Genomic DNA, 17,210 nt, shown 5'->3' with positions numbered 1-17,210 from the left:
TCTTACATGATTAAAATAGTTGGTAAGAAAACTTGATCCGAAAAAGTAAACATCTCTGATACCTTAATTGTTTCTCTCATTGATTTTTACACCAAATGCAGTGTTTGTTTTCTTTACTCTTTATTTATTGTTTAATGCTCTTAAAACCCACACAGCCAACTTTTCTGTTGCCTAAATAAACCAATCAGTTGACCATTGTTGCTCAATCCATCAGTCCTCATGGGATCAACCCTCACTTACCTGAGGTATTACTTGGACGACCCGGTGCACATGCCGGTTCAGTTGTGGATATCTCAAAATCCGCACCAACAATCACTTATCACATTAACATTTAATCGATGAAAAATTACCAATCCTTACCTCTAGCTCACTGTGTTCACAACCGAAGTAGTGAAGAAACTTTTTGACCGAGAAATCTGAGAAGAAAATGTCAAAGATAGGCTACCTCGCTTCTGGGCTCACTTGGCCGAACATGCATGGAGGGACAGAATCTTCACCGTCAACTTCTCATGAAAAAAAGTGATGTCAACATGAAGAGGATGAAGATACGAACAATTTAATTGGTTTAGATTTTTTATCGGGGTTACGGAGCTCAAGCAATCGAAAATAGAAGCTCGGAGGTGCCATGAATCCCACACGACTTCTCTCTTTCTCTTATTTTTTCTTCTTGGTTTGGTTCCAAAAGAGAAAATAAGACGTTGATGATGATAATTAATGATAATGGTGGCTAGGTCTCACAAGGGGGGGTTGGGTGTCGCGTTTTAGGGTCGTCAGCGATTCAAGTTATAAGTATCTTAAACAGATAATTATGAAAACTGGATATAGTAAAACACAAGTAATATATATATATTAGATAATTATGTATGAGTTACTAATATAAATGACATAAGTAAGTTAATGATAAAGGATATATGATGAAACATTAGCAATGCCAAGTTCTTCAAAGAGTACCAATATTTACTTATATCGACGAATGTCAAATTCAATAAGGATAATAATAAAAATAATATTATAATCTAAACCTTATTATAACTATGGCATATATAAAATAAATAAATAAATAATATAATAATAAAATTATGTTATCATTTATTTTATGTGCAGGGCTCGGAAACGACTAAATAAAATTAATCACTGAAAAATCAAAACGTTGTTTAGTTATGAAAATTTAGAATGTTACAAAATCTAACTTCTCTCTAGGTTTTTCTAGGTATTAATTCAATTTTGCTACTATTTTTGGATTTTACTCTTGTTTAATTGCAATTTTGATACTTGATTTTGTATTCTTCCACCCGCACCCTAATTCTCTTAGAATTTAGTGGTAGTTATTTTATTTTGCTTTGTTAGTTTGTGAACTTGTTAATTTTGGATTTCCTTTAATGAAGTTGATGTTTTAAGTTTTATATATGCTTGTTTAAGTTGTTGGTATTAATTTCATGCATTGGTTAGCTATAGTTTTTATTAATTATTGCAATTTATCATGTTTTACCCTTTTACACACCAAGTGTTTGATGAAATGTTTACTCTAATTATAGAGTAGATTTTTCATCTCTTGGCTTGGAGTTGAGAAATTAGGTAACCATGAGTCATAAATGTCCAATATTGAGTGGTAATTTAGAGTTGTTAGTTGATTTTGTTTTGATGCGTTCGCATCTTATGCTATTTTTCTTGCTTTTAATTCTTGTTTTCTTAGGTTTAGTTATAGTTTCAACTTCTAGTCTTATTACCTTTAGTTATCTTTTTCTACTGAGGTGATTGCTAAGTGTTTTCAAGGAAATATAGTTAAAAAGAAGGCAAATCAAGTAGTCAATATAGGTTAATCAAGAGGCAAGGCATGACATCAAGAATCCATAGCCATGCGCCCAAGATATGCGCTCGAGGACCAAGTAAGGGTGTGCTACTCCCTAAAACATGAAGCATAGGCGTGCCATGCCCTGGAGGAGACTCTAGAGGCGTGCCTCGCCCTATTAGGAAGGAGCAAGGGCATGCCACGCCTTGTCAAAAACAAACCAGGCATGCCACATGAAGGGAGGAGCGTGTCACTCACAAGGAGGAGCCAATCCCTAGGAGCAAGCCCACGCCCAGGCATGCCATGCCTAAAATGGAACATGCCACGCCCTAGCAAACCAAAGAGAGGGCGTGCCACTGATGAGCGGATAATTTATACGCTTTTTGGCATTGTTTTTAGTATGTTTTTAGTAGGATCTAGTTACTTTTAGGGATGTTTTCATAAGTTTTTATGTTAAATTCACATTTTTGGACTTTACTATGAGTTTGTGTGTTTTTCTGTGATTTCAGGTATTTTCTGGCTGAAATTGAGGGACTTGAGCAGAAATCAAATTCAGAGGTTGAAAAAGGACTGCTGATGCTGTTGGATTCTGACCTCCCTGCACTCAAAGTGGATTTTCTGGAGCTACAGAACTCGAAATGGCGCGCTTCCAATTGCGTTGGAAAGTAGACATCCAGGGCTTTCCAGCAATATATAATAGTCCATACTTTGGCCAAGAATTGACGACGTAAACTGGCGTTCAACGCCAGCCTTCTGCCCAAATGTGGGTGCCAGAAAAGGATCCAAAACCAGAGTTGAACGCCCAAACTGGCACAAATACTGGCGTTCAACTCCACAAAGAACCTCTACACGTGTAACACTCAAGCCCAAGCCCAAGCACACACCAAGTGGGCCCCGGAAGTGGATTTGTACATCAATTACTTACTCATGTAAACCCTAGTAGCTAGTTTATTATAAATAGGACCTTTTACTATTGTATTTGGCATCTTTGGATTTTCTTATGATCCTTTGATCACGTTTCAGAGGGGCTGGCCATCTCGGCCATGCCTGGACTCTCACTTATGTATTTTTGACGGTAGAGTTTCTACACTCCATAGATTAAGGTGTGGAGCTCTGCTGTTCCTCAAAGATTAATGCAAAGTACTACTGTTTTCTATTCAATTCTTCTTATTTCACTTCTAAGATATCCATTCGCACCCAAGAACGTGATGAAGGTGATGATTATGTGTGACGCTCATCATCCTTCTCCCTTATGAATGCGTGCCTGACAAACACTTCTGTTCTACATGAAATAAGCTAGAATGAATATCTCTTAGATCTCCTAACCAGAATCTTCGTGGCGTAAGCTAGAATGATGGCGGCATTCAAGAGAATCCGGAAAGTCTAAACCTTGTCTGTGGTATTCCGAGTAGGATTCAATGATTGAATGACTGTGACGAGCTTTAAACTCGCGATTGTTGGGCGTTAGTGACAGACGCAAAAGGAGGGTGAATCCTATTCCAGCATGATCGAGAACCGACAGATGAATAGCCGTGCCGTGACAGGGTGCGTGAGCATATTATTCACTGAGAGGAGGGGATGTAGCCACTGACAACAGTGATGCCCTTGCATAAAGCCAGCCATGGAAAGGAGTAAGACTGATTGGATGAAGATAGCAGGAAAGCAGAGGTTCAGAGGAACGAAAAGCATCTCCATTCGCTTATCTGAAATTCCTACCAATGATTTACATAAGTATCTCTATCCCTATTTTACTATATAATATTCGAAAACACCATTATCACTTTATATCTGCCTGACTGAGATTTACAAGGTGACCATAGCTTGCTTCATACCAACAATCTCCGTGGGATTCGACCCTTACTCACGTAAGGTATTACTTGGACGACCCAGTGCACTTGCTGGTTAGTTGTATCGAAGTTGTGAAAATCATGAATTAAGATCAGAGCACCAAGCTTTGAAGCCATTACCAGGATTTGTTCGAGCCTGGAGATCACAATTTCGTGCACCAAGTTTTTGGCGCCGTTGCCGGGGATTGTTTGAGTTTTCGGCAAGCTCTTGGTCCGGTAACATCAGTGCCAGATTCCCTTTTGATCCGGCAACAGCACCAAGTTTTTGGCGCCGTTGCCGGGGATTGTTTGAGTTTGGACAACTAACGGCTCATCTTGTTGCTCAGATTAGGTAATTTTCTTTTTATTTTCTTTTCAAAAATTTTTCAAAAATATTTTCAAAATTTTCTCATCTGTTTTCGAAAAAAAAATAATAATAATAAAAATGTTTTCAAAAATTTATTCAAAATTTTTAAGAATGAATTCTAGTGTTTCATGAAGCATGTGAAGCCTGGCTGGCTGTAAAGCCATGTCTAAATTCTTTTGGACTGAGGCTTGCAATTTGTTATTAAGAGCAAGCTTGTTGGAGCTAATCCACCTGCTACTGTTCCTGATCTACCTGCTGAAGCTTGGCTGGCCATTGGCCATGTCTAGTGTTTTGGACTGGAGCTTTCTTTGAAAGCTTGGCTGGCTAGTGAGCCATGTCTAATTCTTGGACTGAAGCTTTAGACTAAGAATGCAAGATTCCTGGAATTCATATTAAAAATTTTGGAATCCTTATTTTTCTTTTAATTTTCGAAAAATATAACATAAAAATCCAAAAAAATTAGAAAATCATAAAAGACAAAAATATTTTCTGTTTCTTGTTTGAGTCTTGAGTCACATTATAAGTTTGGTGTCACTTGCATATGCATCTTGCATTTTTCGAAAATATCATGCATTCATAGTGTTCTTCATGATCTTCAAGTTGTTCTTGGTAAGTCTTCTTGTTTGATCTTGATGAATTTTTGTTTTGTGTCTTTTCATGTTTATCATATGCATTCTTGAATTCTTAGTGCGTAAGCATTAAAGAATTCTAAGTTTGGTGTCTTGCATGTTTTCTTTGCATTAAAAATTTTTCAAAATTATGTTCTTGATGTTCATCTTGACATTCATAGTGTTCTTGGTGTTCATCTTGACATTCATATCATTCATGCATGCATTCATTGTTTTGATCTAAAAATTTCATGCATTGCATAATTTTCATGTTTTTCATAAAAATTTCAAAAAAATCAAAAAAATATCTTTCCCTTTTTCTCCCATCAAATTCGAAAATTGAGTTGACTTTTTCAAAAATTTTTAAAAATCAAAGTTGTTTCTTATGAGTCAAATCAAATTTTCAATTTGAAAATCTTATCTTTTTCAAAATCTTTTTCAAAAATCAAATCTTTTTCAAAATTCTTAGTTATTTTCGAAAATTCCAAAAATATTTTTCAAAAATCTTTTTCTTATTTTTATACCAAATTTTCGAAAATAATATAATCAATTAATGTTTTGATTCAAAAATTTCAAGTTTGTTACTTGCTTGTTAAGAAAGATTCAAACTTTAAGTTCTAGAATCATATCTTGTGATTTCTTGTGAATCAAGTCATTAATTGTGATTTTAAAAAAAATCAAATCTTTTTCAAAACTAATTTCAATCATATCTTTTCAAAAATATCTTCTTATCTTATCTTTTTCAAAAATATGATTTCAAAATATCTTTCCTAACCTCCTAACTACTTATCTTTTCAAAATTGGTTTTCAAAATTTGTTTCAACTAACTAACTAACTTTTTGTTTGTTTCTTAACTTTTTCAAAACCACCTAACTAATTCTCCCTTTCTAATTTTCGAAAATATCTCCCCCTTTTTCAAAAATTTCTTTTTAATTAACTAATTATTTTTATTTTTATTTTTTATCTCAAAAAAAAAAAACTTTTCGAAAAAAAAAATACTAAATATTTTTCAAAAACCATTTTTCAAAAATCACTAACTCTTTTTCAAAATAATTTTCGAAAATTATCCCTCCCCCATCCTATTCTATTTATTCATTCATATCCTAACATCTCATCTCACATCTCTTCCATCCGTACAGTTGTGTTTCTTCCTTTACATCACATTCTTTGTCTCCCCTTCTTTTCTTCCACTCACAAAGGGATCCCTATAATGTGGTATAAAGGATCTCCATTATTATTATTATTTTTCTATGCCTTCTTCTTTGTCATATGAGCAGGAGCAAAGATAAGAGCATTCTTGTGGAAGCAGATCCAGAACCTGAAAGGACTCTGAAGAGAAAATTAAGAGAAGCTAAAATACAACAATCCAGAGATAACCTTTCAGAAATTTTCGAACAGGCAGAGGAGATGACAGCCGAAAATAATAATAATGTAAGGAAGATGCTTGGTGACTTTACTGCACCTAATTCCAATTTACATGGAAGAAGCATCTCCATTCCTGCCATTGGAGCAAACAACTTTGAGCTGAAACCTCAATTAGTTTCTTTGATGCAGCAGAACTGCAAGTTTCATGGACTTCCATCTGAAGATCCTTTTCAGTTCTTAACTGAATTCTTGCAGATATGTGATACTGTTAAGACTAATGGAGTAAATCCTAAAGTCTACAGGCTCATGCTTTTCCCTTTTGCTGTAAGAGACAGAGCTAGATTATGGTTGGATTCTCAACCCAAAGACAGCCTGAACTCTTGGGATAAGCTGGTCACGGCTTTCTTAGCCAAGTACTTTCCTCCTCAAAAGCTGAGCAAGCTTAGAGCTGATGTTCAAACCTTCAGACAGAAAGAAGGTGAATCCCTCTATGAAGCTTGGGAAAGATACAAACAGTTGACCAAAAAGTGTCCTTCTGACATGCTTTCAGAATGGACCATCCTGGATATATTCTATGATGGTTTATCTGAGCTATCAAAGATGTCACTGGACACTTCTGCAGGTGGATCCATTCACCTAAAGAAAACGCCTGCAGAAGCTCAAGAACTCATTGACATGGTTGCTAATAACCAGTTCATGTACACTTCTGAAAGGAGTCCTGTGACTAATGGGACGCCTATGAAGAAGGGAGTTCTTGAGGTTGATACTCTGAATACCATATTGGCTCAGAATAAAATATTGACTCAGCAAGTCAATATGATCTCTCAGAGTCTGCATGGAATGCAAGCTGCATCCAACAGTACTCAAGAGGCATCTTCTGAAGAAGAAGCCTATGATCCTGAGAACCCTGCAATAGCAGAGGTAAATTACTTAGGTGAACCTTATGGAAACACCTATAACTCAACATGGAGAAATCATCCAAATTTCTCATGGAAGGATCAAAAGCCCCAACAAGGCTTTAATAATGGTGGAAGAAACAGGTTTAGCAATAGCAAGCCTTTTCCATCATCAACTCAGCAACAGACAGAGAACTCTGAACAAAATGCTTCTAATTTAGCAAATCTAGTCTCTGATCTATCTAAGGCCACTGTAAGTTTCATGAATGAAACAAGGTCTTCCATTAGAAATCTGGAAGCACAAGTGGGCCAGCTGAGTAAAAGGATCACTGAAATCCCTCCTAGTACTCTCCCAAGCAATACAGAAGAGAACCCAAAAGGAGAGTGCAAGGCCATTGACATAAGCGCCATGGCCGAACTTGTAAGGGAAGGAGAGGACGTGAATCCCAAGGAGGAAGACCTCCTGGGACGTCCAGTGATCAATAAGGAGCCTCCCTCTGAGGAACCAAAGGAATCTGAGACTCATCTAGAGACCATAGAGATTCCATTGAACCTCCTTATGCCCTTCATGAGCTCTGATGAGTATTCCTCTTCTGAAGAGAATGAGGATGTCACTGAAGAGCAAACTGCCAAGTTTCTTGGTGCAATCATGAAGTTGAATGCCAAATTATTTGGCATTGATGCTTGGGAAGTTGAACCTCCCTTGTTCATCAATGAACTAAGTGATCTGGATCAACTGACATTGCCTCAGAAGAGACAGGATCCTGGAAAGTTCATAATCCCTTGTACCATAGGCACCATGATCTTTAAGGCTCTGTGTGACCTTGGTTCAGGAATAAATCTCATGCCCCTTTCTGTAATAGAGAAACTGGGAATCTATGGGGTGCAAGCTGCTAAAATCTCACTAGAGATGGCAGACAGCTCAAGAAAACAGGCTTATGGACAAGTAGAAGATGTATTAGTAAAGGTTGAGGGCCTTTACATACCTACTGATTTCATAGTCCTGGATACTGGAAAGAAAGAGGATGAATCCATCATCCTAGGAAGACCTTTCCTGGCCACAGCAAGAGCTGTGATTGATGTTGACAGAGGTGAAATAGTCCTTCAATGGAATGAGAACTCCCTTGTATTCAAAACTCAAGGATCTCCCTCTCCAACCATGGAGAGGAAGCAGCAAAAGCTTCTCTCCAAGCAGAGTCAACCAGAGCCCCCACAGTCAAACTCTAAGTTTGGTGTTGGGAGGCCACAACCAAACTCTAAGTTTGGTGTTGAACTCCCATATCCAAACTCTAAGTTTGGTGTTGGAGAGTCTCAACAAAGCTCTGCACATCTGTGAGGCTCCATGAGAGCCCACTGTCAAGCTATTGACATTAAAGAAGCGCTTGTTGGGAGGCAACCCAATGTTTATCTAATTCTTATTTTTATTGTTTTTCATGTTTTCTTAGGTTCATGATCATGTGGAGTCACAAAATAAACAAAAAAATTAAAAACGGAATCAAAAACAGCAGAAGAAAAATCACACCCTGGAGGAGCATCTGTCTGGCGTTCAAACGCCAGAACAGAGCATAGTTCTGGCGCTGAACGCCCAGAACAAGCATGGTTCTGGCGTTCAACGCCAGAAATGGCAGCAAATGGGCGTTGAACGCCCAAAATGGGCACCAACCTGGCGCTGAACGCCCAGAGTTGTGTGCAAGGGCATTTTGCATGCCTAAATTGGTGCAGGGATGTAAATGCCTTGACACCTCAAGATCTGTGGACCTCACAGGATCACCTCAGGATCTGTGGACCCCATAGGATCCCCACCTACCTCCACTCACCCTCTTCTCTCTTCTCAATCATCCTCTATTCCCAATAAACACTATTCCCTATTAACTCTTTACCACTCACATCCAAACACCCACTTTCCTTCAAAAGTCAACATCTCTTTCCCACCCAATCCCACCCATATGGCCGAATACACATCTCCCTCCATCTCCTCCATATCTTCTTCCTATTCTTCTATTCTTTCTTCTTTTGCTCGAGGGCGAGCAACATTCTAAGTTTGGTGTGGTAAAAGCATAGCTTTTTTGTTTTTTTCATAACCATTGATGGCACCTAAGGCCAGAGAAACCTCTAGAAAGAGGAAAGGGAAGACAAAAGCTTCCATCAAGGGTCTATAGCTCAGTGGTAGAACATTTGACTGCAAATCAAGAGATCCCTGAGATACCTCAGGGGATACATTTTCTTCCACACAATTATTGGAAGCAACTAAGGGTGGAACATCAAGAGCACTCCATCATCTTTCATGAAATCAGAGAAGATCTAAAAGCAATGAAGGAGGAGCAACAAAGACAAGGAAGAGACATAGAAGAGCTCAAGGACATCATTGGTTCCTCAAGAAGGAAACGCCACCATTACTAAGGTGGATTCATTCCTTGTTCTTATTTCTTCTGTTTTTTGTTTTCTATGTTATGTGCTTATCTGTGTTTGTGTCTTCATTACATGATCATTAGTAGTAGTAACTATGTCTTAAAGTTATAAATGTCCTATGAATCCATCACCTTTCTTAAATAAAAAATGTTTTAATTCAAAAGAACAAGAAGTACATGAGTTTCGAATTTATCCTTGAACTTAGCTTAATTATATTGATGTGGTGACAATGCTTCTTGTTTTCTGAATGTATGCTTGAACAGTGCATATGTCTTTTGAAGTTGTTGTTTAAGAATGTTAAATATGTTGGCTCTTGAAAGAATGATGACTAGGATACATGTTATTTGATAATCCGAAAAATCATAAAAATGATTCTTGAAGCAAGAAAAAGCAGCAAAGAACAAAGCTTGCAGAAAAAAAAAAGGCGAAAAAAAAATAGAAAAAAAAAGAGAAAGAAAAAGAAAAAGCAAACAGAAAAAGCTAATAACCCTTAAAACCAAAAGGCAAGGGCAAATAAAAAGGATCCCAAGGCTTTGAGCATCAGTGGATAGGAGGGCCTAAAGGAATAAAATCCTGGTCTAAGCGGCTAAACCAAGCTGTCCCTAACCATGTGCTTGTGGCGTGTAGGTGTCAAGTGAAAACTTGAGACTGAGCGGTTAAAGTCAAGGTCCAAAGCAAAAACAAAGAGTGTGCTTAAGAACCCTGGACACCTCTAATTGGGGACTTTAGCAAAGCTGAGTCACAATCTGAAAATGTTCACCCAATTATGTGTCTGTGGCATTTATGTATCCGGTGGTAATACTGGAAAACAAAGTGCTTAGGGCCACGGCCAAGACTCATAAAGAAGCTGTGTTCAAGAATCATCATACTGAACTAAGAGAGTCAATAACACTATTCGAAATCTGAAGTTCCTATAGATGCCAATCATTCTAAACATCAATGGATAAAGTGAGATGCCAAAACTATTCAAGAGGCAAAAAGCTATAAGTCCCGCTCATATGATTGAAGCTCTGTTTCATTGATAGTTTGGAATTTATAGTATATTCTCTTCTTTTTATCCTATTTGATTTTCAGTTGCTTGGGGACAAGCAACAATTTAAGTTTGGTGTTATGATGAGCGGATAATTTATACGCTTTTTGGCATTGTTTTTAGTATGTTTTTAGTAGGATCTAGTTACTTTTAGGGATGTTTTCATAAGTTTTTATGTTAAATTCACATTTCTGGACTTTACTATGAGTTTGTGTGTTTTTCTGTGATTTCAGGTATTTTCTGGCTGAAATTGAGGGACTTGAGCAGAAATCAAATTCAGAGGTTGAAAAAGGACTGCTGATGCTGTTGGATTCTGACCTCCCTGCACTCAAAGTGGATTTTCTGGAGCTACAGAACTCGAAATGGCGCGCTTCCAATTGCGTTGGAAAGTAGACATCCAGGGCTTTCCAGCAATATATAATAGTCCATACTTTGGCCAAGAATTAACGACGTAAACTGGCGTTCAACGCCAGCCTTCTGCCCAAATCTGGCGTCCAGCGCCAGAAAAGGATCCAAAACCAGAGTTGAACGCCCAAACTGGCACAAATACTGGCGTTCAACTCCACAAAGGACCTCTACACGTGTAACACTCAAGGCCAAGCCCAAGCACACACCAAGTGGGCCCCGAAAGTGGATTTGTACATCAATTACTTACTCATGTAAACCCTAGTAGCTAGTTTATTATAAATAGGACCTTTTACTATTGTATTTGGCATCTTTGGATTTCCTTATGATCCTTTGATCACGTTTCAGAGGGGCTGGCCATCTCGGCCATGCCTGGACTCTCACTTATGTATTTTTGACGGTAGAGTTTCTACACTCCATAGATTAAGGTGTGGAGCTCTGCTGTTCCTCAAAGATTAATGCAAAGTACTACTGTTTTCTATTCAATTCTTCTTATTTCACTTCTAAGATATCCATTCGCACCCAAGAACGTGATGAAGGTGATGATTATGTGTGACGCTCATCATCCTTCTCCCTTATGAATGCGTGCCTGACAAACACTTCTGTTCTACATGAAATAAGCTAGAATGAATATCTCTTAGATCTCCTAACCAGAATCTTCGTGGCGTAAGCTAGAATGATGGCGGCATTCAAGAGAATCCGGAAAGTCTAAACCTTGTCTGTGGTATTCCGAGTAGGATTCAATGATTGAATGACTGTGACGAGCTTCAAACTCGCGATTGTTGGGCGTTAGTGACAGACGCAAAAGGAGGGTGAATCCTATTCCAGCATGATCGAGAACCGACAGATGAATAGCCGTGCCGTGACAGGGTGCGTGAGCATATTATTCACTGAGAGGAGGGGATGTAGCCACTGACAACAGTGATGCCCTTGCATAAAGCCAGCCATGGAAAGGAGTAAGACTGATTGGATGAAGATAGCAGGAAAGCAGAGGTTCAGAGGAACGAAAAGCATCTCCATTCGCTTATCTGAAATTCCTACCAATGATTTACATAAGTATCTTTATCCCTATTTTACTATATAATATTCGAAAACACCATTATCACTTTATATCTTCCTGACTGAGATTTACAAGGTGACCATAGCTTGCTTCATACCAACAATCTCCGTGGGATTCGACCCTTACTCACGTAAGGTATTACTTGGACGACCCAGTGCACTTGCTGGTTAGTTGTATCGAAGTTGTGACAATCATGAATTAAGATCAGAGCACCAAGCTTTAAAGCCATTACCAGGATTTGTTCGAGCCTGGAGATCACAATTTCGTGCACCAGCCACGTAGAGAAGAGGGCGTCCCAGGCCCTGGTCCAACCACAAAGAGGTGTGCCACGAGCTAGAGGGGTGTGTCACAGTTAGCCTCAAATTACCTACCCAAGATGCTTCCAATGCTAAACTCTCAATGCTCAGCTTCAAGGATTTGATTTGATTTCAAGTGAAGGTTGAAGAAGATCCTGTAATTAATTAGTTTTGAATTTGATTTGATAATGTTTTGAATTCTAGGATTTGAATTAATTATAAATTATCTTAATTATTCTGATTAAGATAAGATTAGGCTTTAAGATATGAATTAAACGAAACCTAGGTATAAATAAGTGAATTACATTCATAGCCTTAACCTAGTTTCTCCGCAATACTTTCACTTTTGATTTTGCACCCAACATGAGTCACTAAACCTTTGTCAAAGGGTTGGGAGCTCTGTTCATATTTCGATGGTTTATTATTCTAAGTTTTCTTTGTTTTAAAGCTTTTCATTAATCTATTTATGATTGAGTGTTTTGTTCTTCATCAATAAAGGATTAGTAGAATTGATAGGTGTGCTATTCCCATCTTGGATTTGTTAACTGATTCGACAGAACTGATTTTTAAATTGTGCTTGAAAACTCTTTGACATAACTTTTTGAATCAACTAGACGTAGTGATTTTCTAAGTGTGTGACATAATACATGATTTTTTATTACCCTAGTTTTGAATATGTGACATATAATTGGAATTAGGACAATTCTCGAAAATTGTGTTTTCTCATTGAGAATTTGAATCGGATTTTTGAACTTAACCTCTTTGATTAATTGATCGTCCAACACATTGGCAATTGGTTAATTAAAGAGAAACCGAGGAGTCGAGACATCGGAAATCGGTTACTTTAAATTCGTCATGAACAGAGATTTGCAAGCTTTAGAACTAGGTTAACAAAGTTTAATTTACCCTGAGAGTATGAACATCTCCAAAACCCTAGACATTCAACACTATTGATTTCTTCCAATTCAACAAGCACTGTCCAAGGAATTCAACTTTCAACTTTCCAAGCATGCAAGCATTCTAGGATTTTCAACAATCCCCAACTCTAGGTTCTATTGATCTAATTAGTAATTTAATTTGATATTTTCGTGCCCAGTCCTTTAATCCTCATGGGAATGATATACACTCACCGTGGTATTACTTGAACGATCCAGTGCACTTGCTGGTATCAGTGAGCTTCACTTTTCGCTCATCAAGTTTTTAGCGTCATTGCCGGGGATTAATTGAGATTGGCATCATACTTTGAATTAAATTACTAAATTAGATCCTGTTATTTTCATTCTAGTTTAATTTTCTTCTTATTAGGGTTTTCATTTCTATCTAGTTTCTTTTTATTATTAGGTTTCTATTTTAGTTTTGTTACCTTTTTATTATTATGGCTTTATTGTGTTTCTCTTTTTTTATACGATACTTTCACAATTAAATTTTGTGTTGCTCTTTTGTCTTTTTAAGATTGCCTTGTGTTGCTTTAATTTTTATTTCTTTCCACTAGTGCTTTTAATTTTTTTTTTCTCTTCGTGCAAGCTGTAAGAACCGGAATTAAATTAACCGCTTAGATAAAATAAAATAATAATTTAATTACTCAGAATAGGTTCAAAAATTTATAAATATTAATTTAAAAACTTAATGGTGATATTTGAATTCAGTGAATTTTTTTGAGTGGAAAAATGTAATTTTTTGTAGAAAATTGCGTAAAAATACGCACTAGTAAAATAGCCAGCAATATCGGCTGAAGTCTGTCTGGTATTGCGTAAGGGAACATTAAACTGTAGAAATCCTTAGAAAATATTTAGAATTAAAAATTGGACGCTAATCTTAAAGGTTTTGGGCCCAAAATTGGGCCAAATTAACCAAAAATGCTACGCAGTTGAACCGGGTCGAAGTTGGGCCCAAGCCAAACATATATATATATATATATATATATATATATATATATATATATATATATATATATATATATATATATATATATATATAAGAACTTACCGATAGGAAGAGATAGATATTATGTTTAATTACAAAGAATTACAGATTTTTAATCTTACAGGAAATGAAAAGAACGAATAACATTTAAACCAAGGTCAAAGAAGGGATCCTTATTCTCAATTAGTTGAGGACGCACAACAAAAAACTATCCAAATCCAGGGTGTAATAGATGAATTGGCATCTCGACTGCTTCAAAAATAAGGCCTTCCCATAAAGTGAATTTTCAAACAACAAATTGTTTTTAGAAGTTGTGACTATAATTTCTTCATTATACCTGGCCGTTGCAACCGATCTTGCATACCAATCATCCGCCACCCCTTCCTTTTAGATGAAGGAAGTTTTCCCCAAGCGTCTTCTTTCACTAAAGGCCATTTCAGCATAAAAACCTCATAATCACACTCCAAACATTTCAACAAAGTGAAGGGAGAAGAGAAGATGGTTACACTATTCATCTTCTTCTTCATTTGCACATAACTTGAGATACGGTGCTCCGATTTGCATGCCATTTGCGGCCATGCAAAGCTCTCACTGAGCTCGTTCTTTCTATCTAAACAAAGTTGGTAAGAACTCAAAATCCACACTCCCTTTCTCTGCCCTATACATTTTTGCATTTTAGGTTTTGTTATTGAGTAGATTCTTTGATTTTAGTTAATTAGGTTGTATCTAATGTTGGGCTATTGTTGGTTTACGCCCCTATCACCATTAGGTAAGGTGGTTATCTTTTAACCTTTGTGAAATGTTGAGTTTGTGAACCCTAGGACTAAATCTTGGTTATTTGTATGGTTATAGCTTGAATTATTGTGGATTGGAGTTGATTTGGCTATTTAGGACTTTTGGATTGAGATTGGTGGCTTTGTTTTGGTGTTTTGAGTTTTGCAGGAATCGACCATGGTATGGTTTTATTTTTCTTTCATTAATATATAACATTTTATGAAACTTAGGCTAGTGGACCTTAAGATATGATTGAATTGATTGTTGAGGATTATTGTTGATTGATGATGACTATTGAGGATTTTGTTGTTGATTACAAAGGTTGGCAAATATTGATGATGGTAAGATGATAAATAATGATTGATGATAAAATTGATGGTTGATATTGAAGAGAGTGTATGATTGTTATTATTGTTGATGAGTGTTGATGATGAGAAATCGGTAAATAAAGATTGTGATGGAAATTATAAGTTTTGGTGTGACTTAGGTTGAATGTGAAGTTTATGAATGAATTGATATGGTGAGAAGTCTATGGTCTAGGCTTTGGAATGCTTGAAAGATGATTGAGGAGTTTTTATATATTGTCTTGGGCATGGTTAGTTTGGTTGTGATCTGATTTGAGTGTTTTAAAAACTAGAGGCTTTTACAACCTTTGGTAAAACCTTATTTTTGATGAACTTCGACGAGCCATAACTTGGCCTCCGAATCCTCAATTTTGATGAAACTTTATTTAAATTAAAGTTGGATTCGACAGGTTTAAGACGTTCGAAGAACAGATAAAAAATGTTTTATTACGAGAAAGTTATGCACATTTGAAGTTTGGTATAAAATCTGAATTCTGCAGATTTTAAATTTTGCAAAGGTTTTCAAGGCATACGTACGTGGATAGTGCACGCGATGCGAGGATTGGTTGACACCAAGCACTCTCCCATACGCGGTTGATAAACCCCAATTTTGTGGTTTATCTTGTGTTAAATTCAGAAAATTTTATCAACTTATCTCACATTTATTTACTAAAATAGCATGATTTTGTAAATTCTCCTTAAATTGTGCTTAAGAGTGAAAACATGCTTTTTAGACCCAAAAATTGATAAATTTAATTCACTTTAATTCTATTCGATGCCTTGATATGTTTGTTAAGTGATTTCAGGTTTAGAAGGCAAAGATTGGATTGAAGGAATGAAGAAAAAGCATGTAAAAATGGAGAATTCATGAAGAAATGAGGATTTGCTGAATTCAGGGCGACACGTATACATGGCTCATGCGTATGCGTGGGAGAAAATCTATCAAGCGACGCGTATACGTGGCCCATGCGTACGCGTGGGAAGCAGAACGTGACCAACTTAAAGGCAATACGCTTGGGGTGATTTCTGAGCCATCCAGGTCCAAATCCAACTCATTTATGATGCTATTGAACCCAAGAATTGAAGGGAGAATAAACCAAGGAGTCATAGTATAGTTTTTCACCATGTTTTAGATTAGAATTCTAGAGAGAGAAGCTCTCCCTCCTCTCTAGAATTTAGGGTAGTTTAGGTCAAATTTTCCTAGATCCAACTTTTAATTCTTGTTTTTAGTTCAACTCTCTTTATATTTTATTATTCTATTGCCTTGATCTTTTTAATTTTTCTTATTGATTTCTTTATGTTGCTATTTTTACTTTCATGAATCCTTGTTAGATTTTTATTTTCTTTAATGCAATTTTATGTTTCCATGTCTTTTTATGTTTATCTTATACTATTGTTGATTTCTTGCTTATATTAGTTATAGCTTTTGTTAATTCTTGCATTTTGTGATGTTTACTTTATTGCACTCTAGGTGTTTGATAAAATATTTCCACTAGTATTAGAGTAGTTTTCTTTACTCTTGGCCTAGGCTAAGAGAATTGAGTGATCTTGAGTCATTAGGTCTAATTGAATTGGTGATTTGAGAATCCTTAGTGGTCAATTTGATACCCATTAACACTAGCCTACTACTAAGTCAATTAGTAGCTAGGTTGGGACTTATGGGTTGATGTTGATCAAGCCTATTTGACTTACTTCAAGCATAGAAGTAGACTTGATGGGTTGGTCCCTTATAGTTGTCAATATATGGTTTGTTAGACAAGGATGGTGATCTCAATTTCCATGCCTTAGCAAGAGTTCTTTTCCTTTCATTTATTAGTTAATTGTCATTTACTTTCTTGTTATTTACTTTTCTTGTCAATCACCAAATCAAACCCTCCCTTGTTCCTTCATAGCCAATAATTGAGTATTTCATTGCAATTTCTTGTGAGACGACCCGAGGTTTAAATACTTCGGTTTATTTTTATTGGGGTTTGTACTTGTGACAAACAAATTAAAACTTTGATGGAGAGTTATTAGTTGGTTTGGAACTATGCTTACAACGAAGTTCTTTTCTATTGATGAAATTCTAGATCGACACTAATTTTCCTATCAAGTTTTTGGCGCCGTTGCCAGGGAATT

At 36.5% G+C, this 17,210-nt stretch overlaps 1 non-coding gene across 1 annotated transcript; it reads right to left on the bottom strand.

Moving 5' to 3' along the window:
* Positions 1-6,393: 6,393 nt before the first annotated feature.
* On the bottom strand, positions 6,394-6,501 carry LOC112752533 (small nucleolar RNA R71). The gene has a single exon (XR_003176965.1). It is a non-coding gene; the product is annotated as a small nucleolar RNA R71 (small nucleolar RNA).
* Positions 6,502-17,210: the final 10,709 nt, after the last annotated feature.

The sequence above is a fragment of the Arachis hypogaea genome, chromosome 15 (genome assembly GCF_003086295.3).
Source record: "Arachis hypogaea cultivar Tifrunner chromosome 15, arahy.Tifrunner.gnm2.J5K5, whole genome shotgun sequence".
In the NCBI taxonomy this organism is placed as follows: Eukaryota; Viridiplantae; Streptophyta; class Magnoliopsida; order Fabales; family Fabaceae; genus Arachis; species Arachis hypogaea.
This window is presented reverse-complemented; position numbering and strand designations above follow the sequence as displayed.